The sequence below is a fragment of the Struthio camelus genome, chromosome 1, assembly GCF_040807025.1.
Source record: "Struthio camelus isolate bStrCam1 chromosome 1, bStrCam1.hap1, whole genome shotgun sequence".
NCBI classification, from domain to species: domain Eukaryota; kingdom Metazoa; phylum Chordata; class Aves; order Struthioniformes; family Struthionidae; genus Struthio; species Struthio camelus.
The window spans coordinates 97,782,276-97,809,254 of NC_090942.1; the positions used below are offsets into that span (position 1 = coordinate 97,782,276).

The window sequence follows — 26,979 nt, forward strand, 5'->3', positions numbered from 1 at the left end:
GCACGATTTGGGTAAAATGCACCAGGAGGCCATGTCTGCTGCATGTGCTGGCTCCCCCCGCCCGGCCAGGAGCTGTTTCCAGGGCCCCAGCTGGGTGGGGAAGGGATGCTGCAGTCCCCAGTCTTTGGCAATTTGGCCACTCCTTCCTGCACCTCCACCCTGGCAGGGTGGCGGACGCAGCTGGTGCTGGGCCTGCCCTCCTCTGTGGCTGCCGCAGGGAGGAAGGACAACCCTCATCTGAAGGCTCTGCAGCGCAGGCTGTGTCCTGCTTTTGGACCTCACCTGTTAGGACTTAATGACTACGTAGTGCTAATGAGTGAAAAAAGAGCTGAAATGGCAAATTGAAATGAGCCTCTGAAAGCCATGGAAAGCCTGGCATTTGCAAGGTTGTGTAAAGGAAATATATTTATTCCTAAGGACAAGTCACTCTTTCTATAACTATGATTTAACACACTTTTCTCATTAGCACTAAAGCCACACACTGGTGTACATCTCGGCTCAAAGTAAACGCCCTGTATCAGGCAGCTCTTAGGAGCAAGATCAGTTCTGCAAGCCTTGCCATGAGTCCTACGGGATTTCCTCCTGCAGTTGTTAGCAGACAAACGGACTTGACATATCAAACCCATTTTATATATTTTTTCTGATGCAAATCCAGATACAATCACTGAAATTAATTTGTGGCATTAAGCAAGCAGAGAATCAGATGTTTATGTATCCTTATTTGTAACCAAGATAAAAAATGGCAATAAGCACAGTGAATCTCAAACATTGTAGAAGTGCATCTGGAGATAAATGTTTCCTACCCAGGTGGAGGTATGTAAGCACTGACAGGTACTGCAGTCAATGAAAGTATCCATTGGAGCAACTTTTGATCACTATAGAAAATGTACTGTTTTCCTGGGAAGCCCTTGTAATTGCACACACCTCGTTAATGGAGCTGCCCCGTAGGTGGCGTGAGTGATCCACTGTAGCACCCAGCACCAAGCATTCCCTTTATATTTATTTATTTATTTTAAGCAAAATGGTAAAAACATGTCCACATAATTGTCCTTTACACAGGTGCTACTGGTCAGTAAATCCCACCTAGCATTTACTGGGGCACAGCTGTGTCACACCATCTGGCAGGAGACAGAACGACTGTGCATGTCACAATACATTATGAAGTTTTTTTTTTTATGATAAAGACACAAAATTTTATGTTAATAGCGTGCATTTGAGCCTTTGAATGAGGAGTGCGCTCTCTTCTCCCAGTTACTTCAATCCTCTACAAGCTTGCAAACAGCTTATTTATGGTATTGACCGAGGCAAACCTGATATGATTTGAGCATTAACAGATACACTTGCTTTTAGTCCTTTCTGGTGTCCTGTCTTTTAATCTTCGATTAGTTTTTCAAAAAACTTTCTCTTGTTCAGCAAAGGCAATGACCTCTCTTTTCTAGCTATCCTTGCAGTCTATCATGTTGGAATGTGCTTTGCTCTGAGTGCATGGAAACCTGCACAGATTTTTCTGCTGGTTGGTAGAAAACAGTGAAGACCAGCTCTTTGATCTTAATCTTTCCATATTTAAGGAAGAAAGAGAATGAATTTTCAGTGTGTCTGCAGTTGATACGCAGTTATAGCTCACATTTAGGGGTTAGGTTCATTCCTGTCTTGGCTTGACAGGACATGAAATGGTGTTCATATTCCACATGTGACCATGGTAGGAGGAGGTAATATACTGCTGTACATTCTGGGATTTATTTTGCTCCACTCTAGTGCTACGCCTAACAGCAAAATCTTCCATATGTAGCTAAAAACTGAAGAAGGAGAGGAAATAAAAAGGAGAAGGAAGTCAAAGGAGGATTGTCTGGATGGACCCTCTGATCTCTCTCAAGAAGGATATGTAGGAGAGTCAGAGAAAGTGCAGAGAAAGTGCAACTAAAATAATTAGGAGACTCAAAGAGCTGCCTTAGAAGGAGAGATTTAAAAAGCTGTGACTTATCAGTTTGGAGAGAAGAAACCTGAGGGGTGATGTGATTGAGGTATGTAAAATCCTGACGGTGGTGTATAAGGTGAACACAGTACTGCTTTCACCAAATCTTTCAACGTAGAGCTAGGGGCACACATGAAAAGAGCAGAAGATTGTTTTAAAACAGATATAAAAAAGTAAGCAGGTGTATGGTGAATTTCTAAAACCTGCTGCCAGAGGCATCTGCGGAGGCAGACTGTAATGGGATGTTCCGAAAATTATTAGACAGGTTCACAGAGAACAGGTTCATAAATGGATGCTGAGAAGCAGGGGTGAATCCATCCACATTTCTAAATCTCCTGCTGGGGATCCTGGGGGTGCCTGGGGGATATGGACCCCCCCCCAGAGGGAGCTTGCATGTGCTCTCTGAACAGCATCTCCTTTTGTAAAACCTTCAAAGAACAGGCTAGTGGGGAGATGGACCATTGGTCTGACTCAATAAGGCGTTTCTTCTGTTTTTAAAGTTTCTTTTCTCATGGATCTTCCCCTGGTTATTTTTATTTGGGTTTTGTTTTTGCTGCTGTTTTATTATCCCTTTAAGAAACAGGTGGCTGTCTACTCCCCGAAACTCATCACAGCTCTACTTTGTGGATTAATGTTAGCATTGCTTACTCCTGCTGTACTTGACAGGAAAGCTCTGGAATCCTGCTTTTGTCCTTCAAGGCCAGCTCTCCTACCTAGGAAATGGAGTCTCCCTCAATTATTCTGTTATTTGGAGGCCAAGTTATACACGGTGTCTGGCTGACCTACTTCAAAAACTCAATCCTGATATAGACCCGGACATCAATACATTATTAGTTTCTGAGTAAGGTCTTGAGGGCTGAAACTGTTGAGGTAAATCTCTGCAGTACGGAAGTTACTAATTTTGTGTGGTACACCTAAAATTGCATGCATAGGAACCATGGCATAAAATTGAAAAATAGTTTCTACTACGGCCCTTTGGCTTTCTCATCCTACAGATAGTCCTAAACTACTGATATGGTTTGTGTTACATGAATGAAACAAAATCTTTTGGACGTTCTCAAGAGCTAAGGCAAGGAGATGTACTATAGATGAAGCCAAGCAAAGAAAAAAAAAGGCATTTTTATCTTCTTGGCAGACATACCTATTTTTGTGATATATTCTCCACTGTCTTGATTCTTTTAGTTCTATGGCAGCTGTAGCAGGTATTCTGCCAGAGCTTGAATGGCAAGGTGTGCAAAGACCCTGGCAACAGAGGACAGAGAGAAGCAGAGATACTGAATTCCTTCCTTGCTTCAGTCTTCACTACTAAGGCCAGCCATAAGGAATCCCTGCCCAAGAGACCAGGGAGAAAGTCTGGAGAAAGGAAGACTCTCCCTTGGTGGAGGAGGATCAGGTTAGAGATCATTCAGGCAAACTTGACACCCACAAGTCCGTGGGCCCCCATGGGATGCACCCATGAGTGCTAAGGAAGCTCACGGACGTCATTGCTAGGCCACTCTCCATCATCTTGGAAAGGTCCTGGAGATCAGGAGAGGTGCCTGAGGCCTGGAAGAAAGCCAATGTCACGCCAGTCTTCCAAAAGGGCGAGAAGGAGGAGCCAGGAAACTCCAGGCCTGTCAGCCTCCCCTCCATCCCTGGAAAGGTGATGGAACAGCTCCTCCTGGAGGTCCTCACTAAGCATCTGGAGGACAAGACGGTGATCAGGAGTAGTCAGCATGGATTCACCAGAGGGAAATCATGCTTGACCAATCTGATAGCCTTCTCGGATGCAATGACTGGCTGGGTAGACGAGGGCAGGGCAGTGGATGTTGTCTCCCTGGACTTGAGCAAGGCTTTTGACACTGTCTCCCATCACATCCTCGTAGGAAGTGAAACTCAGGAAGTGTGGGTTAGATGAGTGGACGGTGAGGTGGATTGAGAACTGGCTGGATGGCAGAGCTCAGAGGGGTTGTGATCAGTGGCGCAGAGTCTGGTTGGAGGCCTGGAGCTAGTGGTGTCCCCCAGGGGTCAGTCCTGGGTCCAGTCTTGTTCAATGTATTCATCAGTGAGCTGGATGAAGGGACAGAGCGCACCCTCAGCAAGTTTGCAGATGATACAAAACTGGGGGGAGTGGCTGACCCACCAGAGGGCTGTGCTGCCCTTCAGAGGGACCTGGACAGGCTGGAGAGCTGGGCGGGCAGGAACCTCCTGAAGTTCAACAAAGGCAAGTGCAGGCTCCTGCACCTCGGGAGGAATAACCCCATGCCCCAGTGCAGGCTGGGGAACGATCTGGGGAAAAGCTGCTGGGGAAAGCAGCTCTGCAGAGAAGGACGTGGGAGTTGTGGTGGACAAGTTGATCGTGAGCCAGCAATGTGCCCCTGTGGCCAAGAAGGCCAATGGTCTCCTGGGCTGCGTTAGGAAGAGTGTTGCCAGCAGGTGGAGGGAGGTGATCCTGCCCCTCTCCTCAGCCCTGGTGAGGCCACATCTGGAGCGCGGTGTCCACTTCTGGGCTCCCCAATACAAGAGAGACATGGCACTACTGGAGAGAGTCCAGTGGAGGGCTACCAAGGTGATGAGGGGACTGGAGCATCTCTCCTCTGAAGAGAGGCTGCGAGAGCTGGGCCTGTTCAGTCTGGAGAAGAGAAGACTGAGAGGCGAGCTCATCAATGTGTACAAGTATCTGAAGGGAGGGTGTCGAGAGGATGGGGCCAGACTCTTCTCACTGGTGCCCAAGCAACAGGACAAGAGGCAACGGGCACAAACTGAAACCCAGGAAGTTCCATCTGAACGTGAGGAAAAACTTCTTGATTGTAAGGGTGACCGAGCATTGGACCAGGTTGCCCAGAGAGGTAGTGGAGTCTCCTTCGCTGGAGATATTCAAAACCCGTCTGGATGTGATCCTGGGCAATATGCTGTAGAGGACCCTGCTTGAGCAGGGAGGATTAGACTAGATGATCTCCAGAGGCCCATTCAAACCATTGGGTGATACTGTATCCAGGCATTTGAAGTTGGGGACAGTTCCCTCATGGCATTGCCAGATGTGTCAGTGGGAGTTAGAGTTGCATGGAAAATCCCGTTGGGCACCTCTTGGTACCTGAAGGAACCAACATGGGCTAGAGCGCTTGGCCCTTGTTGTAATGTGCACAGTGAACTCCTAATGTGGGGTCACTTTGAGACAGGTGAGTGGTTGCAAGGATAGAAACATAAAGTAAAGCCCTTTTGGAAGATTAGAAGAACTCACCTTACAAAAATTTAGCTCAAACCTGGATCATCTACTGTTCTATTTTTGCTATTTAATCCCATTCATGCTCTAAGATATCTCTGAATATTCCAAACTCAGAGGAGACCCATCCTCAGACAAGATTAATGTGGAAGTAGCCCACTGGGTTTCTTGCTTCAGTGGTACAGATCTGAAATATTGGAAATAATGATTTCACAAAAAGCATTAGTTGCACTCACTTCCCAGGTACACAAGTAATAAGAATTTTTTTAGATCTCTGACGTTATATACCTCTAGGAAAAGAGACTCCACTTTCTTAAAATTTGAGTTGAGGAAATACAAATGTCACCATCAATGTTTCACAGGCCAAAGCTGCACCTTTCCTAAAGGAGATGTTATAATAATATCCAGAGGAGAGAATGAACTCACTCCAGGCAAAAATTGTAATAAAAATCAGACCCCTACAAGTCTCCTTTGGTTCAGCTGCAGACTGCAAATTTCTCATAAAAGCATTTGACATTTTCATGTGACTATGCATTGGATGGGAAAAGAGGAATATCATATGTGAAGAGTTAACATTTTAGGCCTGTTCCTCATCATGCTAAATCCAATACTGCATTTTCAGCAACAAAACTGCAGGCCACTTGAATTAACTGAAGCTGGGTAAGCCTTTTAAATTGTCAAATGTCACATGAAAAAATACCGGGGAAGTTAAGGCTGGGTAAGCGTTAAAGCTTTGTTAGGATGGCGTGTCCTAAGATAATCGCTGAATGCCAAACAGAGCTTCCCATGTTCTTTTAGGATGAGCAGAGATGCCAAGTGTACAGAATTGGAAACTGTCTATGAGGGTTTTTTATTTGGTTGATGTTGTGCAGACAGCAGAGACAAAATACCAAAAATGCTTGAAATCCTTATGACCTTTCATTGCAAACTGTGAACTTTGTCCATTAACCTCAAATTTTTGTTTGCACTGTCAGCAGAGACTCCATGCTCTATTGCCTTTTATTTCCCTTTCCAGCTTATCTTGTTTCGAGTGACGGCTTCACAAACACTACTCGGGATGGGGGACCTCAGCACATTCCAGGAGTTTTGTGGGTTTAAAATACTAAGTCTCCATGTTGCAGGTTGCTTTAAAATATCTGTAACGCAAGCAAAGTGGCACAAACTATGCCGGTTGCACACAAAGCAAGCATTCTACAGCAAGCTTTAGCCTCATCGTCAGCTGGCATGGCTTGTGTTCCCACACTGCGTGCCAACACCATGCTGCTGCAAAGCTGCCCCACTTATACCGTCTCCCATTTACATCAGGAATACGCACAGGCTGCTATAGAATAAATGGTCCAAAAATGCATTCAGTATCAGCTTCTCAGCTAAAATATCCCTGATTTCAGCATTGTCTTCAAATATTCATCCACCCCTTGTAAATCATGAGTTAGACTGCTGCAGAGAACAAGTATAGGAGACATTTCAGATGTATAAAGCAGAAATCGTTCCTATGAAATACTACTATGAACTGTAATATTTCACACTATTAGCATACAACATTGCAATTTATAAAGGATAAGAATATTCTTAACCTATTACTTAAATGAAAACCAACAACTGCATTGATCTCCTTTGAAAATAAATAGAAGTTTGAACTATACAGGAAATATTTTGTCTGACAATTTATTTACTAACCCGATACATTCATAAACTATCACTATCAGTTGGGTAGTTCTTCTGACTGTATCTCAAATTTTATTTCATTCTGTGATAGCAATCCCTGAACTTTACAAGGCAAAGGTGTTAACAAAGGTCCTTCTGAACGCTTTATGGTCTAGAAAATAGTATAGAAAGGCATCATTTCCTGAGAGACTGCTGCATAGTAAATACGCTAGTGTTTCCTAAAGGAACTCAAGTGATTTTATAAGGAATGATTCCTTTGATAAATTAGGTTCATGAGGCTTTTGGGGTAGAGAATTCACCTACTGCTGCTTTCTGTTGGACGTAGAAGCTGTGGAAAAACGTGTGGAATACATTCACAAAGTGATGACAGCAACTATGTCCGCTATATGTTGCTGTTACTGAACTATCTGTTAACAAACTACATGCTTCAGAGCTTCCCAGACCCCACACTTGTCTGTCCTACATAAATAGGAGGATTTATGCTTAATGCAAAATCCATAAAAACACTACTGTTTGGTACAACTGTTTCCCAAACCAGGCAGGCATGTTGCTCTGGTCTTCTCTGAACTTTCTGCTATCAGTGTAAAAATCTGCTGCCTACAGGTTTAAAGTCACTCTGTTCAGCCTAAGCAACTTGAGTTAGCTACTTCCCTTCACGTGGCAAAGGTGTAGTCACTGCATGTTACAAGTTCAAAACCTTGCCAAAGAGCTTGTCTCCAAAGGTCAGAAAGGACCACGTGTGTGTGCACATGTGGTTGTTTGGGGAGCCGGGGACTAGAGAAGCAGAGAATTGAAGGAGCAGCAGGTCCTCAGGTGTCTCCTCTGCACAGCCTGGGATCATAAACTTGTCATCATGGTTACTAACAGCAAGTAGCAAGTACCTGTGGAATATCTGCAAATCTCCTAATTTGTGAAGACAAGTTGATCTTGTTATTTTGCCATGTTCCTCAGTACTAGAGCTTTCTGTGTCAATCATCATTACCAAAACCCTAAACAAGCCCCTCTTCTTCAAAACACAGAGAAAAGCAGCCATTTCATTTACTCACAATAATGTTTGGGTTAGTTAAAGAAACTGCATTTACCAACAGGAAAACAAAAAGTGGATTTCTGAACTACTGAATAACATCGCTACATTTGGAAAGGATTTTTCTTTTTGTAATTCTCCTTTAATTTCCTCCCATCCAGGACTGCTGAGAGAAAGCTAAAGATAGTTTTTAACGAGTGACTAAAGGAATTAGGCAACCGACTCTTGTTTAAAATCAATGGACCTGTAAATGTAAGATAACATTTCCATAAACGCATAAGTGATTTGTGGTTTAAGTTCCACTAAAAATCACCAAGTCCTTCCACCTTGGTCAGTCAGACACGGAAAAGAAAGACTGACAAACTAATCCTTCTTATCAGAGAAGCAGGGATTGAATGGAGGAACATAAAGCACAGGAAGATGTGGAGGAAACTGAGGACAGAGAAGATGACGGTGTTGGTGAAGTTCACACACTGAGAGGTATAAAAGGTAGTTCAGTAGGAGAAAGAACGGAGAGAAAGAGTATCAGACTATATAAACTGGAATATTACTTTCAGGAACTTAAGTTTTCTTTTGATTTTGAGATAAGATCTCAGCAAACCCACATAAAGTTGTTTAACTTGCATCACCTCACTCAGTCCCTATGAATTCAGCACAATAAATTTTTTCACTCTACTTGCTGATCAGATTAGTGCGTCTGAAATTAAACTTTTCATTCTGGTAACCTTTCTGAATAGTTCTTCTTTTGTTCATTTCAATTGTCTTTTTTCAATTTAAAAATATTATTAAAATACCACATATGGGTGGGTAGTGACGGCCACGACACTGGAATAAAGTGTAGAAAAGCCAAAGCAATTTGAAGCAAGCTAGACATTCTAAGTACATTTTTTAAATACCTATTGCTTAAATAAAATAAACTTAAATCCCTTAGCCTAGCAATTACTTTCAGATGTTTGATTGTTTATTTTTAAAGCACTGTTACATCAACCATTTAGAACTGACAAGCCCTACTTCGATATCTTCACGAGTTTTCTTTGACTATCCACTTCCTGCCTCACACTGGAAACTACACACTCATCTTCATTGTCTCTTGTATTTATCTTAATACACTATGTTTTATTTTATTGGAGGAAAAACTTAGCAGAACTGTTTGTGGCAAGATTTAGTTACAGGAAACCCAAAAGTTAAGCCCCAGTTTCAGCTGAGACAATTAGATTGTTGATTTTGGTTGGAGCTCAGGACGTCTATTGGACCAAAATGCCTTTCAAGTGTCTTTCTCAGTTGATGCCCAAGTCTGAAAATTTTCTAGATTCTTGCTATAGATATAGGGTTTTGTTTCCTTTTAGTTTGAGGGATAAATCTAACTAGATCTGAATGCTTTGCTGAAATGCTTCTCTCTTCACTGGAGTAAATAAAATATATAAAATAAATAGGAAATAAAGTAAAAAGGAAATAATACATTTTCCACAACTTTTCCCTCTTTTAGGCTTCTTTTCTTAATTCTGTGTGCCTTGTTATATGTGAACTGTTGAGGAGTGTGCGTTTTTCTCAAAGCGATTTTGTCATGCATAAGAGTACTAAGTGCTAATTTGTAATGGCTAGCTTAGTCATTGCTTTTAACTGTCTGGTAAGTATTTAATAGCTCGTATTCCTCTTTCATCTGCTGTAGGTAAAGGACTCTAAGACAGTGAACACATGATACTTTTTTGAAGTGATCTATATGATTATATAACACTGGAAGATCTTTATGGAAAGGTCTGAAGAAATTACTAAGGTAAAAAGCAATGTTCTTATACATTTTTTTAATCAACTACTATAGAACCTCTACAGCAAAGTTATCAGAGTCCACTACCACTCTTGGAGGGATTTTTTATTGCTGCATGGATTGGGCTCTAAACCTTTCTTATGGATGCTCAGGGAGAATTTAAATACTAGCTGGAAAGGATTTTATTCTCTATTATTGTTTTGTGGGCCGGAGCCTTTGGCTATACTTTTTTTGCTGTTGTTACCCTTTTATAGCACCCATCCTAGGGCAGGTCACAGTAGCTGATGCTGGGTGCAATGGTTACACTGGGGCAGCTCCACCAGCTGATGACTGCCAGAGGTCCTAGTACCCTGGAACTGTTCCAGTCCACCTCCACGTCCAGAGAAGTTCAGTGGGTTCACAAAGTGAGGTTTTCGTCACAGCTGACGTTCTAGAACAGCACGTGTATAGAGTCATGTTTATGACTCTAGTGGTTTCATTTCAGTTAAATCGTATAGGGTTTCTGTGCAGGAGAGAAGCATGATCAAGTATAGCTCATCTTCCTTAAAAGGCAGTCAGAATGCCTGAGGAATTTACATGATTTATTCTTAACATGTGGAGTCTTTAAATTAGCTATCTAAAAAACAAAACAGAATGCAGAACTCTACTGCAATGTAGCTTATTAAGCAATAATGCATTTTTTCTTCCAAAAGTCACACTTGAAAACAGACAATAGTCATAGGCATAAGATGACTGTGGATACTATGAGCTAATGTCTACTTGTCAGAAACTTTTCCATTAAGGCTTGAAGTGATGTTTAACATATTCTTCCCATGATTGAGATAAACTAAACATAGTATTAAACATGGATTTCCCAATGAATGTTACTAGTGTTTACTTTTACATGCGCATATATGTGCAAACAGATGTATGTGCTGATATGTATTTTGGATATCAAAAGTACCTCGACAGGATGGTTCACTATATTCTCAGGATATAATGCTTTTGGCATCTCTTTGCTAATGAAGCCTGTCCCTAATCTTTCCTGACCATAAAAATAGATTAAAAACAAGATTCCTTAAACAAACATGAAATGCCAAAATTACATGTTTTCTCCTATTAAACAACGAAGAATGACTGAAAGTGTAGGTTTTCTCAATTATCTAGGAAAAAAATATGCTGCTGAAGATGATCACCAAGACAGTATGTACTAAACATTTTTCCATGGGAAATTCAAATGCTGTGGTATATAGCAAACACTTGAATGACTTGTCAAATCCTGTATTGCTGATAGCTTTAAGACAACCTCAGTTTTAATTCTTTGCACTTTGGTTTTGATATTATGGATAATATGCATATCCATGGACATGGCACTACTAGAGAGAGTCCAGCGGAGGGCTACCAAGGTGATGAGGGGACTGGAGCATCTCTCCTCTGAAGAGAGGCTGCGAGAGCTGGGCCTGTTCAGTCTGGAGAAGAGAAGGTTCAGGGGGGATCTGATCAATGTGTACAAGTATCTGAAGGGAGGGTGTCGAGAGGATGGGGCCAGACTCTTCTCACTGGTGCCCAAGCAACAGGACAAGAGGCAACGGGCACAAACTGAAACCCAGGAAGTTCCATCTGAACGTGAGGAAAAACTTCTTGATTGTAAGGGTGACAGAGCATTGGACCAGGTTGCCCAGAGAGGTAGTGGAGTCTCCTTCGCTGGAGATATTCAAAACCCGTCTGGATGTGACCCTGGGCAATATGCTGTAGAGGACCCTGCTTGAGCAGGGAGGGTTGGACTAGATGATCTCCAGAGGTCCCTTCCAACCTAAACCATCCTGTGATTCTGTGATAACTCATTAAGCATTTCAGAGTAGGCATACTTACATTTAGCTTTCAGGAAAGGGCAGAAGAAGGACAGTTTGCTTGCTTTTCACTTTCAGAGGTCTAGATTTCCTGTTTGTGTTAGTCCTTTTGATATTTCATTGATCTTCAGTTGGTCCCTAGAAGGGAAAAAAAAAAGAGATTATAAGAAATGCATGGGCACACTGTTACCCTTTTTTGCAGAAATATTACGGAATATTAGCCAAGATTTTCAAACATAAATGCCTTAACTTAGTCTCTTAATTCTACATTTAGGCTTCTTCTTCAGGATCTGCTGTTCAGCGGTATGAAAACCTGGTAACCCATCCACTTTAAGTAGCATTTGCAGTTAGTCAATACTTGTGAAACTTATGTAGTAGTTTGAAGATGAACTAAAAGTCCTATTGCTAGGTATGTTTGTTTGGCAATCCTGAAACAATTAGTCTCTAAATCAAAAGCTGTGTTCTGATTTCAAGAAAAGCTTCTGGAGTCTTGTTGCCCCACTGTGGCTGAGACACTGCATGGCTTTTTCAGAACAGCAGGTACAGGATCGGTGGTTCGAGAGACAGCTGAAAAACTTCTACTCAGTCCCATCTCTCTTCACGCCTGCTGGCTCATGAAAACATACACGCAAACCCTTTTTTGAAGCGTGCCATGTGAAGTCTGTGGTTCAGCTCGGGACTTGGTAGCGCTGCCCCAAGCACCCAGGCTCTGGCCAGCGCTGGCCCTGCATGCCCCAGCTCCCCACCATGGCTGCTGGCCCACACTAACATTTGGGGAGAGAGCATTTGGGGAGGGAGGAAAGCTGGATAGAAATATCGATTTTACATGGGAAATCTGCAGGTAGTTTGACTTTCTCACTACAGACTTATTCCAGCCCATTTGAGACATGTGCCAATTACCCGGTGCCTTGCCCTGAATGCCCTAGCTGGGCAATCGCAAGGGACTGCTTGCTTGCTCGCTCTCAAATTTGACAAAAGAATTAATTAAATTTTGCTTAAACCAGTACATTTTCACAAAAATAAATCTTCAGTCTTGTTGACAGAGGAATGTTTTCTGCCGGAAAAGAGATCTCAAAAAATCCTCCCAGCTACCTCCAGGACAAAGTGCTACCGACCAGTGTCTGCGTGTCCAGGTGCTGACTGGAGGCTGTTTCTCCCTTTTGGGCAGCCCCAGCAGCAAACCCCGGCCCCCACATGGCCTGGTGGATGATGGCAGGCAGGTGGGGGCCTTTTTCCCTCCTTCCTCATAAAGGTTATCGGCACCTGGTGTTTTTTATCTCCTGCCTCCAGCCTTCCCTCTGCACCAGGGCCTGTGGTGGGACGGCATGAAAGGGGGAGCCTAGGGAACCACTGCAGTGAGTGTCCCCCTGCCTCACAGACCAGCATTTGTAATGCTGATTGAACTAGAGAGAGAGGAAAAAAAAAAGATGCCACACAGTGTTGTTATGCAGGAATTCTGATTGGAACTGTTATTTGAGAAGAGAAGATACAATCATACTAGAAAATTTTTGCATTTAAAAGGTTTTGTTCTACTTTATGAAAAAAGAAACTGATGGAGAAAGTATGGCAGTGAAGGTCACTGAAAGCAAAAATTCAACAGCCAGCCATCCCCCTAGACATACGAGGGCACCACAGAAAAAAAAAAAAACTGAAGGAAGGAAAACAAGAAGGAAGAAGGTAAGAAATTCCATCTTACTTTTAAAGGGAATGCAGACTGTGTGTTACAAATAGCCAAAGGAAAAAGTGAGAGGGAAAAACAATTTCACATCCCATTATCAAGGGATAGGAGATAGTGCCCAGGTGCTGCGGATTATTTGTAATTGGTTTCATCCAATTCATCAGAGCTGGATACAGAAATGTGCATTTGGCATCTTTCCTGAGTGGACTCTAAAGCCTGGAGAGCAGAAATTGCCAGTGCCTTGTCCGCAGCCTCATTGCCATTTGCTTCCTGGTCTTGGGAACAACAGCTTTTTGTCATTTATCCTGGCAGCAGGCCCTCTCCTTTAAACAGTGGGTCAATAACTCAGATCACATCTACACCCCTTCATTGCTTTTAGAGGTGGCTCTGGGCTCCAAAGCTCAACTCTGGGCTCCAAAGCTCAACTCTGGATACAAACTTCTCTATGGTTTGCAGTAGCATAGGTTTAGCATTTTGGCTCAGTTTGTTCTGCGGGTGAAGAAAAATCACAAATTCAGAGGTTGTTTTTGAATAGTTAGCCCAACAGACAGCTGCCCAGCTGAAGGGGATGGCAAGCTGCTTTGCCTGTGCTTGAGGAGCATTTCTGCCATCATAGCTCATTGCTGCCTCCTGTCCGTACAGGCCTGGTTGCTGCTGCTGACTTGGTGGGATTACAGGGAGGGTAAATGAGTGCTGGTGTGTCCCAGAGTGCCCTGGGACAGCAGCAGCAGCAGGGACAGCGGCAGCAAACATAGAATCACAGAATGGTTTAGGTTGGAAGGGACCTCTGGAGGTCATCTAGTCCAACCTCCCTGCTCATGCAGCGTCCTCTACAGCATATTGCCCAGGGTCACATCCAGACGGGTTTTGAATATCTCCAGCGAAGGAGACTCCACTACCTCTCTGGGCAACCTGGTCCAATGCTCGGTCACCCTTACAATCAAGAAGTTTTTCCTCACGTTCAGATGGAACTTCCTGGGTTTCAGTTTGTGCCCGTTGCCTCTTGTCCTGTTGCTTGGGCACCAGTGAGAAGAGTCTGGCCCCATCCTCTCGACACCCTCCCTTCAGATACTTGTACACATTGATCAGATCCCCCCTGAACCTTCTCTTCTCCAGACTGAACAGGCCCAGCTCTCGCAGCCTCTCTTCAGAGGAGAGATGCTCCAGTAGTGCCATGTCTCTCTTGTCCTGGGGAGCCCAGAAGTGGACACCGCGCTCCAGATGTGGCCTCCCCAGGGCTGAGGAGAGGGGCAGGATCACCTCCCTCCACCTGCTGGCAACACTCTTCCTAACGCAGCCCAGGAGACCATTGGCCTTCTTGGCCACAGGGGCACATTGCTGGCTCACGATCAACTTGTCCACCACAACTCCCACGTCCTTCTCTGCAGAGCTGCTTTCCAGCTGATCGTTCCCCAGCCTGCACTGGGGCATGGGGTTATTCCTCCCGAGGTGCAGGAGCCTGCACTTGCCTTTGTTGAACTTCAGGAGGTTCCTGCCCGCCCAGCTCTCCAGCCTGTCCAGGTCCCTCTGAAGGGCAGCACAGCCCTCTGGTGGGTCAGCCACTCCCCCCAGTTTTGTATCATCTGCAAACTTGCTGAGGGTGCGCTCTGTCCCTTCATCCAGCTCACTGATGAATACATTGAACAAGACTGGACCCAGGACTGACCCCTGGGGGACACCACTAGCTCCAGGCCTCCAACCAGACTCTGCGCCACTGATCACAACCCTCTGAGCTCGGCCATCCAGCCAGTTCTCAATCCACCTCACCGTCCACTCATCTAACCCACACTTCCTGAGTTTCACTTCCTACGAGGATGTGATGGGAGACAGTGTCAAAAGCCTTGCTCAAGTCCAGGGAGACAACATCCACTGCCCTGCCCTCGTCTACCCAGCCGGTCATTGCATCCGAGAAGGCTATCAGATTGGTCAAGCATGATTTCCCTCTGGTGAATCCATGCTGACTACTCCTGATCACCGTCTTGTCCTCCAGATGCTTAGTGAGGACCTCCAGGAGGAGCTGTTCCATCACCTTTCCAGGGATGGAGGGGAGGCTGACAGGCCTGGAGTTTCCTGGCTCCTCCTTCTCGCCCTTTTGGAAGACTGGCATGACATTGGCTTTCTTCCAGGCCTCAGGCACCTCTCCTGATCTCCAGGACCTTTCCAAGATGATGGAGAGTGGCCTAGCAATGACGTCCGTGAGCTTCCTTAGCACTCATGGGTGCATCCCATGGGGGCCCACGGACTTGTGGGTGTCAAGTTTGCCTGAATGATCTCTAACCTGATCCTCCTCCACCAAGGGAGAGTCTTCCTTTCTCCAGACTTCCTCTCTTGTCCATAGCTGCCCTTTCTACCTCCAGCCACAGCAGGCTTTCTCTGACTTTCTGTCCTGGTCCTGCCCTAATTCCTGTTCCTCTAAAGCCAGACTGACCCCTCCTTGACAGTCCGGAAGGCACCGAAATATGTGTAGATGGTGATGTTGGAGAGTGAGGAACTTTAGTGTCCTGCCTCCAGGGAGAAGGGGAAGGAAGAAAAAGAGGTAGTCCTGAGGAGGAGAGATAGTTGTAGGAGCAAAAAAAGTGTCTATCCCCTTAAAACTTCCCCACCACTGTCTACTCAGTCCTCAAAAATCCTCCAGAGCACCAGTAATGCAGTTCCCACCTTTCCCCACACCTTTCCCTGTGCCACAACCCCTCTGATACCCCTGCCTTTCTCGCCTGGTCCAAGAACCCCTTGGCCATTGCTGACAGATCAGTTTTGCTACATAGAGTCACCAATAAAAAAAACCCAATTCTGGCTCCAGTAAGTCACTGAGCAATGATTTCGTTCCCACTAATTTTTCTGAGAGGAGGTCCCTGCCGTTTTGAGATGTTGTACTCTTCCAAGACCATCTCATATTATTGTTATTCTGCTCTTCATGTCCTGAGACTGATCTCTTCATCTGCATTCTTCCACTTAATTTCTTTCAAAACTGAAAACCTATAATGGTGCAATAATTATTTTTAACCTGGAAAAAGAATCTCATGGAGGGCTCCTTCTGATACACTCCTCTTTCTCTTATTCTGTCACCTGGATATCCTGATACATAGATGAAGACTATTTGTTGCAAGCCTAGAGCCGCAATGCTGGGGAACATAAGACGATATGAAGGCAGTCTTGTTACTTTAGAGAAAAAAAGGCCCAACAGTCATATTTTCACCTGGAGAAGCAAGGGAGAGAGGGAAAATGAAGGAGAGAGGGTAATGAGAGAAGTATCCCTAAGGAGGAAACTTGAACATTAGATTTCCTGATTAGTACAGTTTCATTTCATTGTTCTGTTTTTGCAGAATTATTTAGTGCATACCTTTAGCTGAAAGGAGAGGAGAAAATTTATTTTCTGTGTACTAAAACTTCAAATATAGTAAAATGGCATGCACTCTCCTCTCTCTCCCATTCTGCTGGCTGCAGGTATTAGCTGGGTGAAAAAAACAATATTTTGTGTTTTCAGTTCAAATGCAGAAAGGCAAAAGCAGAAAGGCAGAAAATCACTACATCCACACTCTTAACATAAGCAGCATGGCCTCCAATTCAGTTCACTAATCAGAAAAATATAAGCTCTATTTTAAGCATGTACGTAAGTCCAGCCGATGCCATATTCAGCATAAATGCAAATGACTCCTGTGGTGTGAGGTCTATGTTGAACTGGATGCACTTAGAAAAATATTTTGGTCTGGTTTGGGGGAGAAATAAGGAATCTGGTCAGTTGCTGCAAATGTTATGTAGCAAAATCGCTGCTATACTCATTGTTTGCATTGTTTTCTAATAAATTTTTTAAATTTTTGTGAGAGAGCTACTGTGAAATAGAAGTCTGGGTGTGGAGAAAAGTCATAGGAATGTGTACACATAATTATGTCTTTCAGAAGTAGCACACCACATAGGATTTCCTGAACTGTACCAGAAAATGTTGACATCCTGGAACTGACATTTGCAATTTCAAATACCAGCTTTCCCAGCATAATTAGTGTCCTTGTAAATGTTTCAGTTAAAATTAGGATTTACTCTGGACAAGCCAGCCCATCAGTTCTAAATACGTTTTGGCATTTATTATTTCCTTTTCCAGTATTCCATGAAATGACATCTGTGATATTTAAAGTGAAGAAGTAGTAAAGTGAACTTGCAATTTTTAAAGTATTTTCTGTATTTACAGAATCACAGAACAGCTGGGGTTGGGAGAGACCTCTGGAAATCATCTGGTCCAACCTGCCCTGCTCAAGCATGGTCACGTAGAGCAGGTTGCCGAGGTCCACGACCAGTTGAGTTTTACCTGTCTCCAGGGATAGAGATTCCACAACCTCTCTGGGCAACCTCATACAATGTTCACCAGCCCTCACAGTGAAGAAGTGTTTTCTTACGTTCAGACACAATTTCTTGTGTTTCAGTTTGTGCCTGTTGACTCTCATCCTATCACTGGGCACCAGTGAGAAGAGTCTATCCCAGTATTCTTTACTCCTCCCATCAGACATTTATAAATATTGCTAAGCTTCCTCCTGAACCTTCTCTTCTCCAGACTGAACAGGCCCAGCTCTCGCAGCCTCTCTTCAGAGGAGAGATGCTCTAGTCCATTATTCATCTTAGTTGCCCTTTGCTGGACTCTCCCCAGTAGTGCCATGTCTCTCTTGTCCTGGGGAGCCCAGAAGTGGACACCGCACTCCAGATGTGGCCTCCCCAGGGCTGAGGAGAGGGGCAGGATCACCTCCCTCCACCTGCTGGCAACACTCTTCCTAACGCAGCCCAGGAGACCATTGGCCTTCTTGGCCACAGGGGCACATTGCTGGCTCACGATCAACTTGTCCACCACAACTCCCACGTCCTTCTCTGCAGAGCTGCTTTCCCCAGCAGCTTTTCCCCAGATCGTTCCCCAGCCTGCACTGGGGCATGGGGTTATTCCTCCCGAGGTGCAGGAGCCTGCACTTGCCTTTGTTGAACTTCAGGAGGTTCCTGTCCGCCCAGCTCTCCAGCCTGTCCAGGTCCCTCTGAAGGGCAGCACAGCCCTCTGGTGGGTCAGCCACTCCCCCCAGTTTTGTATCATCTGCAAACTTGCTGAGGGTGCATTTGGTCCCATTGTCCCAGTCATTAATGAAGAGGTTAAACATTACTGGACCCAGTATCAACCCCTGGGGGACACCACTAGTGACTGGTCTCCAGTTGAATGGTATGCTGCTGATCACAACACTTTGAGCCTGGCAGTTCAGCCAGTTTTCAGTCCATCTCACTGACCACTTACCTAGCCCATACTTTGTCAAGTTATCTATGAGGATGTGATGGGAGACAGTGTCAAAAGCCTTACTAAAGTCAAGGCAGACAACATCCATTGCTTTCCCATCATCCACCTAGCCAGTCATTTCATCATAGAAGGTTATCAGGTTGGTCAAGCACAATTTCTGCTTTGTAAATCCATGCTGACTACTTAATTAAAATACATGCACGTTGTTTTTATTTGTCATTCACCCTTTCCTCCTGCCATTGTTCTTTTTTTCCTTTAAAGTACCTATGATTCCTATCCTCCCTTATATAAAATAAACAAACACTTTTACATAACTACAGCTGTCCTCTAGACACACTCCAAAACATAGGTAGAGGCTATGAAAATTGCTTATGACAGATGAGTCACATTACTATTTTGTTCTAAGCCGTGAGAAAAACGAGACACAAGGGGTAGGAATCAGAACAGATCAAAACCCTTAGTGCTTTATGATCCAAAACCACAATCATCTATTGAGATGCAAAATGTTCTTTTTTCACATAAAGTGTGAAAAAAACATGAAGAGGTTTGTACTGCAAATGCTGGCAGTACACAATGTTGCAATTATTCTCAAGATTTTGAGATGCTTGAATCAAAACCAGGACTTTAAGCAACACTGAGGAAAAACATTTTTATAATCCTTAGAAAAAAAATTACCACAATTGCTTCAGAAACAGTGTGCCAATTTTCTACCAGTGACTGATAATGAAAACAGAAACGGGTAATGCCATGACATCCTTCTCTTTTTTCTTTTTTTCCAAGACAGTAAATTCATAATCATTCAGATGTTACTTCTGTTGGGTTTATTAGATTTCTATGCTGCTAAAAAGAACTTGCATGTTCCGTTCTTTGAAAAGAATACTTCTGTTCACCTTTTATTGGTACTTTACTACTACAGCACGTGTGGCTAATTTAGTCTGCATATTAAACATTATTTTGCTTCCTATTTAGAGGGCAGTAAATAGGGTTGGTCACAGTGGGTACATTGTCACTTGCTTACTGCTTGCTAGTAGACTTCAGAAGAAGCATTAATCACTCTATCTGATCTGATCAGGTAAAAATGTCTGTCATTTGGGTCACTACTGGGTGAACTAAGTGTTCTGTTTCCTTAAATCTAAGTGTTCTTTCTTCTCATTCCCTCCTTTTGATCTAATACCTAAATGGTGACCTCAAGTCAGCAAAATGCTAAGTATTTTGCATGAGTTCGACAGCAACCTCAAGCCTTGGGAAAGGATCTGCTTCTTTCAATGTCTGATTGAGGCAAGAAGGGCCCTCTGTCAAAATGAACGATGAGGCTTCTTTCCTGGATGTATAATGGGTGCTTCAGATGCGGACCTCACAGACACTTTAGACTGCCAGACTCCAGTTCAGCAAAGTACTTGAGCACGCAGGGGATCTAGGCATGCATGTGGTCACAGGGCTTTCTTTGACTATGATAACTTAAGTGCAATTGTTTATGTGCTGAAAGTTCTGCACAAGTACCGTATAGGAGTGGAGCTGAGCTGTGTTTCTCATCATGCCAGCAAATTAGGTAGTATTAGCTCTGTCTAAAGGCACTTGTCTGTCACAGATAACACCAGCCAGTGAAAGCAGAGCCCAGAAGATACCCAAGAACTCCACTCTCCGTTTGTTCTCCCAGTGACTAGTAGGAGCCCTGCTCCTACGCATTCCCCATTAAAATCTGTCATTTCCTCATATGATAACAAAAGTAGCTGTTCACAGTGGCACACCATGCTGGTCTGGGCTGGTTTTATGCCACCTTTTTATGCTTTGTAGCAGAGTTTAAGCATAGAAACTGACCATATGATTTATGGTAAATCAACATGAAAGATTAAGGATTAAGATTTCAGAACTAAATGGGTGGTCTTATCCAGACAATTACCGTAGACTTCATTGAGAGAATTACCTGACTAAATAATCCGGAAACATCACAATGCTTTGAAAAGGTGTAAAAGCGTTACCTTAAGCCAAAAAAAGCAAGTTCTCCTTTTCCCCCATCTTTAATTTGCCTCATCATGCCTGAGGAATTTCTCTACCTTCTTTATTAGTCTATTATTTCAGAGGTGTTTGATAGGTACAAAATACGTTTCCTATCATTCCAATAACTTCATTCTCTGTGATTAAGCTATTGGAGGTTATCGTGGTGTGATTATAACTTGCTTGCAAATAGATATAGAAGTTCCATTTTGTTTAGTCCATGAAAATTCAATGAAACAATTTATGCTTGCCAGGCAATGTGTGAGATTCCTGCATTGAAGTAAACACAGACAGATACTGCATAACAGCAGGTGATTTCTTCAGTGATACTGGAAGTATCAAAAGCTGTGTATTTTGTTAATAGTGGCTTATAACTGTGATAACCTTCTCAGGTTTTTCAGCCAAAGCAATTCCTATAAAAACACCTACCCCAGAAAAGGTTTGTAGGAGCACACTGAGCTGCAATTAAAGAGCAGGCCTCAAAGTGCCAAGAAGATTATACGGAGGTATTATTGATCCAGACTGAAATGTTGCCAGGCCTTGAGGGTAGAATTAGGTATTACTGTGTTTCTCTTTGGTATGTTCCTACACCATGAACTTGGACAGAATTTCAAATCTGTGATGAAATCTAAGCCCTGAAAAGACTACTGAATGTCTTTCTTGAAAATTTTCCTGATTCTAACTAATACATACAAAGATGTGCTAGTACCAGCCAACACTAGCTATTTCTGGGAGAGGTACCTGTAAAAGGAAACATTGGGTATAAAGGGCATGGTGTAATTTTAGTTGGGTTATTCATGCATGCCTCTTAAGAAAGAAAAAAAATGAAAAGAAAACTTTCCAGTTCCTTACTACTGCCAATTTCAACAAATCAATTCTTTATCCATCCTGGAATTTTTATTGGCTTAGTCTCATGATATAAGGGAAAAAAGAAGCAAAATGTACATTTTTAATATAATCTGATAAAAAGTCAGAACATATAACTTGCTAGTATCAGTGTGCAATGACAAAGGTGCTCTACTTACCACAGATGAAGGCAGTTTTTGCTACCCTTATTAGCATCAGCCAATTCTTACTGCTTTGTTTGTTTGTTTGGCTAAATGACCTGAACCACACCAGATCCTGTCATGTAATTTTTCTTAAAAGACTGAGTTATTGCACTATGCTAACTTCTGGACAACACATGCAAACGAATTGATCTAAACATCATTTATATGTAAACATAAAATCACTATGAAATATGTCTGGTCTTGTAGCACTGAAAAATTGCACACTGGGTTAAAAATAGAGCAGAGAACCTTGGCTGTCACACAGTCGTCTGTACTGGGGGGGGATATCCTTTATTGCTAATGTACAGATAACTGAATATTAGACACTGTGGATCTTTGATCTCTGGCAAACAGAGAAAGCTTAAAGAAGATGAAATTTCCAGACAGTTTATGTGCTGGCTTTATAGAATCTCACACCATAAAGAAAAGGCAAAACTTTTCCATTTAAGTCTCTAGAGCTCTGAGTTGATGAAGTAATTATTGCATGTACTGTATTTACTTTTGAAAGTAATTAAACTTGGTAGAACTCATGTACCTTAAGTTATGTACATGCTTAAACTCTTTGCTGAATCAGACGCTTGAATTAAATGAGTGGACATGGCCCCCATACTTGGCAGAGAGGACATCAATTACAAGAAAGTGTATTTTTATTTTTCATCATCATTTTTTCTCTCAAGTAAAACCAAAGCAATTAAACATTACTGATAGTTTCAAATAGATGTGTGTTTTCTACTCAGGTTGGCATAAGGAAAAGAAAAGGAACCTTGTCTGCTATTATTAATCAAAAAGTAGAAATGCTATATTTGTGTATTTCATCACAAAATAGAAATGCTTCTAGGTTTATAGAGAAAAAGTACTGAGAATATCTTCAAAATGCCACCCTTGTGTCTAAAATGCCTCTATGGACTGTAAAACACGACCCTCCTTATCTCCCTTAGGCATTCATGCTGTTTGTTGCCCGTTCCTTTTAAGGCAAGATTTTTAGGAGTTTCCCATTACAGGCAATCAGGAGAATTCCTCTCCATGCTAATATAGTACAGGATAAAAGCTTATGCCAGCGGCTTATTTGGTCATCGTTACCGTAGTATCTAAATATTCCCATACTTCTGTTCAACACCTTGTGAGGTCCCATTCTGTGGCTGGGAAACTGAAGCACAGAGAGACGAAACCCTCTTCCCAAGGTCACTCAGGAGGCGTGCAGGAGAAAAAGGGCGATGCTAAGGGGTAGTCCCTGCCTCAGGGTGGTAGTGCCTTAGTCAGTGGGTCAGCCGAAGGAATAGGAAACCTTAGCCAAGGTCAGCAGCACAAACACTACAAAAGGGAGCTTTGTGTGTTTGAGGAAATTATGATGCATCCCACCTCTTGAACTGTGTTTCACTTGAGGTATAGTTTGTGATCTCAGCCAGATCCTGTGTCCCCTTGCCCCTTGCCTCCCTACCCCCTAAAAAGAATGACCTGCACTTTTCCAGGCACTGAATTATTTTTATCTTAAGCATGTAATTAGCTACTGAAAGCTTATAGTACGCACAGTGTTTCTTCCAAGTCTTGCATTTCTCTTCCAAAATTTCATGTGACTGTATCGGTGGCATTTATAGAGGAGACTTTACGAGGCTCCAAGCCATACTGCTATGCAAATGAAAGGCTTTAAAGACACAGCAGCTATAAGATGAAATGTGTAACAAATCAGATATGATGCTCAGATCTGTCAGGCATGAGTAAGAAAATAAACATTTCAAAGGCCATTGAATATATAATAATTCATGAAATGGGCTGGTAAAAATGAGAATGTTAACTAATGACTTTAAATGAAGCATTTAAGGACTTCCTCAAATATTTATACAGGAAGAGACAGCTGAAGCACTGCAAAATACAATAAGTTCTTTGACTTAGTTGAACTCCCACAGACAATGTAGAAACAGAAAGAATGTTCAGATGGAAACATAACTAAGAGGAGATTCTGGAAACAATTCAGCCATAAAAAGCAGCAGGAGTCTCGGCTTTGATGGATTTCTGAAACAATTCTATAAAGAATAAAAAGATGTACTAATGCTAATTCTAAGGAAAAATACCTCCATTTCATTTGGGCAGAAAGATGTTGGTGATAAGACTGTTCCTACTCATAATCTTAACGCTCCTGAAACTACAAAAGAGCATAGAAAGAATAGATTGATTTCCTGAACAAAGGTGGATTGTAAGACATTTGCAATATTCTGGCCAGCAGATTGGAAATAATCTTCTCAAGTATAAATTAGACTTACCATTTAAGATCAATAAAGAACAAGGTTTGCACAGCAGTTAGTAGTAAAATCGAATTTCCTTGCATATGGGAGAGCAATTCTAGCAGGTAACCCTTTTTTCTTTTACCCTTGGCATTTTAATCCAAATTCATTTGAAATTGTATACTACATTAGGTATACCATTTTCTAGGTAACTTCCATCTTTCTTCCAGATGACATCAGAGTGACACCAGAGTCAAAGTGATCTATTCTGTTATCACTTCCAAGAGGGATCTACCCTTACTTGCTGCTGAATTTCAAGATAATTGAGATTTTACATGTGGTAGAAAATAAGTCCGACCTCTGTTTCCATGACTTAAGCTAGGGAATTCCTAGGGACTTAACTACTATTATTGATTTTCTGTGGGATGACCTCAGATACCATGTCCAGAAGCAATAGTCTAAAACTATATAGCTGAAAGGAATTAAACAGGAGCTTTGGCTTTTGCAAACTGGAAAAATACCAGCCCTTTCCCTCCTCAGAAACTGATGAATGTAAATGAAAATATAAAACAGGTTCTCTTCCACTGCAGCTGGTTAATGACCTTATTTTTTATCTAATAATAGTACAAGGTTGACTGGGATAAGTTTTAGGTCTGGTGAATATTAAAAAGATGCTCCAGATCTTAGCAGGACAGCTGGCAGGTTGAGTAGACGATGCCTAAGAGGTTAAAATAGTTATGATAACAGTAAAACAAAAGATATGATTATTTTAATTTAAAAATTGACTCAAATAGGATGAGGTTTGATGAGGGAAGATGGGTCAAATTGCAGATGTGATTAACAGAAATAACTATGTTAGCAATCAAAGCTAGTAACAGAATTCCACACCTATTAACCTCCTATTTTTGTATCACTGCTTCCAGGTAAATTTTTATTAGGGAAAGAAGCATAAAGTTTCTGAATATAATGGAATGAGTCTGACAAAGGATGGGATGAATTAGATATGCTTTGACTTCCAAAAATGAAAAGACAAAATGGTTCTTTCATTCTAAAATAAGCACTTCTCTGGGGAAAGATAGAAAGCCATCCTTATGGGTTTCTTTTTCCCAAAGAAAAAATCTTCATTAATTAGAAGTATGAATTCTTGCAAAGGTCAGCAGTTCAGTAAGCATCAATATCTCTAGCAGAGAACCTGAAATGCTATGTTTTTAAGAATCCATGTAGTATCTATATGGTAGAGCCTATTCTGAGACTGAAGAAAAAAAGATGGGGTATATTGGGCAAGATACAAAAATACATAGTTAGCCTATGTTAAATAGCTTACGAACACATGAAAAATAGTCTTGTTAGATAAAGGAAGGACATTTCACAGAAGTCATAGCTGACAAATGGCAAGTCATTTACCAGCTCTGTGCTAATGTTTCTCCATCTGCAGAATGATATTAATATTCCTCTACCTCACAGTGGAAGCTGAAAGAGGATAACTTACGTGTAGTTACTTAAAGCTCTTGGGTTGGAAGCTGCCACAGAGGCCCAAAATACTTGTTAGTATTATTTTTTCTGTACCCAGATGATTTGCTCATGTTTGCAACACGCTAGCATAGAAACCTACTGCAACACAGTACTGGCCAATGAGAAGCTCAGTGGCATAAATAATAGTTCTAATTGGCAGAGTGTTTTGGAAAATCTACCCGTCTTAAGGCTTTATTGCAGCTCTTGGGCCATACAAAATACAGCTTTGATTTATGATTCTATGAGCTGCAAAGCCACTAAAGAGCAGATAGCTAGAGCCTGGAATGGAGCCAGGAACTCATTCCAGCAGTGTGCAATCGCGTTTGTGCAGATGTCACAACCTCCACCTTGGACTGAAAGCTGAGAGCGAGCCAGCAGAAAACACATTTTTAATATACTGGATAATAAGGCAAATGTTGATATTTGGAACTACCAGCAAAGACACCCGCTGACAGTTGGCATTAAAGACAATGACACCTGCTAGACACATTGCAGGGGGAGAGGTGAAATCCAATCCTTGTTTGCCATTGACTTCAGACAGGCCAGAATTTATCCTAGGATGATTAATGATTTTTATGCGTATCTACAAGGTTATGGGTAGTTTATGAGACTTTTATTCACAGACAGAGCTCCATACTGTCAAAAAACGGGGATATTGAGATACAGAAGGAAAATGCATATAAAACCTTTGCTTCCCTATCATGTCTCGTAGAATGAGAACATAACACAAATTGGGTTCAGCACTGGACAAATACTACTCAGATAAGACAATGGGAGAAAAACGAATTGGTGCTTAACCCACAAAAATACCACTTGCCTTCTTTCCCTCAGAGAAGATCATTATAGCACAACGGACTGCAATTAATACCTAGTAGAAAAATTAGACGGATCATAGCTTGGGTTAAAAATTTATTGATGCTAGAGTTTAATGTTATCCTACACACAAGTCATAATACAGACTATTCGCACTGATGGTTGGTGAAAAGCCCTTTTGAATGCTTAGTGGGTTTGTAACTCCTAGTGGCGAGATGCTGTCTAAGAACCAGGGGTAAAAAGAATTCCTGTGCATTCACTCTACATAGTAAATAAACTATGTCCACTCTTCTTTAAATTGGTGCAAAGCCATGGGCTTTGATGGAGACCAGAAATAATTTGTCTAAAACAAGGCCTGAGGAGAAGCGTTTTTTTTGGTTATTTATTTTGCCCAGTGTCTCTTGCCCCCTCTGTACTTTAGTATTATCAGTCTCCTGTAAGCATCTACATTTTTTTTTTTGCATGAAATTATATCAAAAAGTTGAAACTTTTAATAAGCTGTCAATAAAATCTTTGCAGCTGAGTCTGCTAAAACACCCCTGATCATTCTCTGAAGGGAGTAAATGTGTATGTAGGTTTTTGAGTAAGCTGAGAGAATGTTTCTGCTGAAGTAATTTTTTCCAGTAAACTCCCAGGGTGCTTGTTCAAGAGGCTGGTCTGATAGACGAACTTTCACAAGCTGCAAAAATTCAGACTCGTGTGTGCTTCCAGTTTCTGTATCACTAGCTCAACACACAGACACACTGAGGCTTTTATGCAAAGTCTGGACAAGAGACTCGCACTTTGTTTCTGACCGTTAACCTGCAGCAATAGGAACCAAATCCACTCTAACATACTGCGGCCCATGGACAAGAAAACCAGCAAGGCAGGGTTACTGAGCAGTGCCTACCTACACTCCTTGCACAAGGCTGGTTGCTCTGGTGTGGTATCACTTGCACCCTGGTAAAGCATAACTGTCTACACTTAAGAATACAAGCTTAAAAGGTTTAGGTGGGA

The 26,979-nt window shown here is 42.3% G+C and overlaps 1 protein-coding gene across 5 annotated transcripts in view; it reads right to left on the minus strand.

Moving 5' to 3' along the window:
• The window catches only part of COL8A1 (collagen type VIII alpha 1 chain), a 106,363-nt gene that overhangs the window by 25,857 nt on the left and 53,527 nt on the right, over nt 1-26,979 (minus strand). For 3 of the 5 annotated variants that reach the window (XM_068959915.1, XM_068959931.1, XM_068959925.1), the window contains one exon: nt 11,480-11,595. The gene's annotated coding sequence lies outside the window, so the exon portion shown is untranslated. Of the gene's footprint in view, nt 1-11,479; nt 11,596-16,475; nt 16,587-26,979 lie in introns of all 5 variants that reach the window. The other 2 variants (XM_068959938.1, XM_068959942.1) reach the window with 1 other exon arrangement.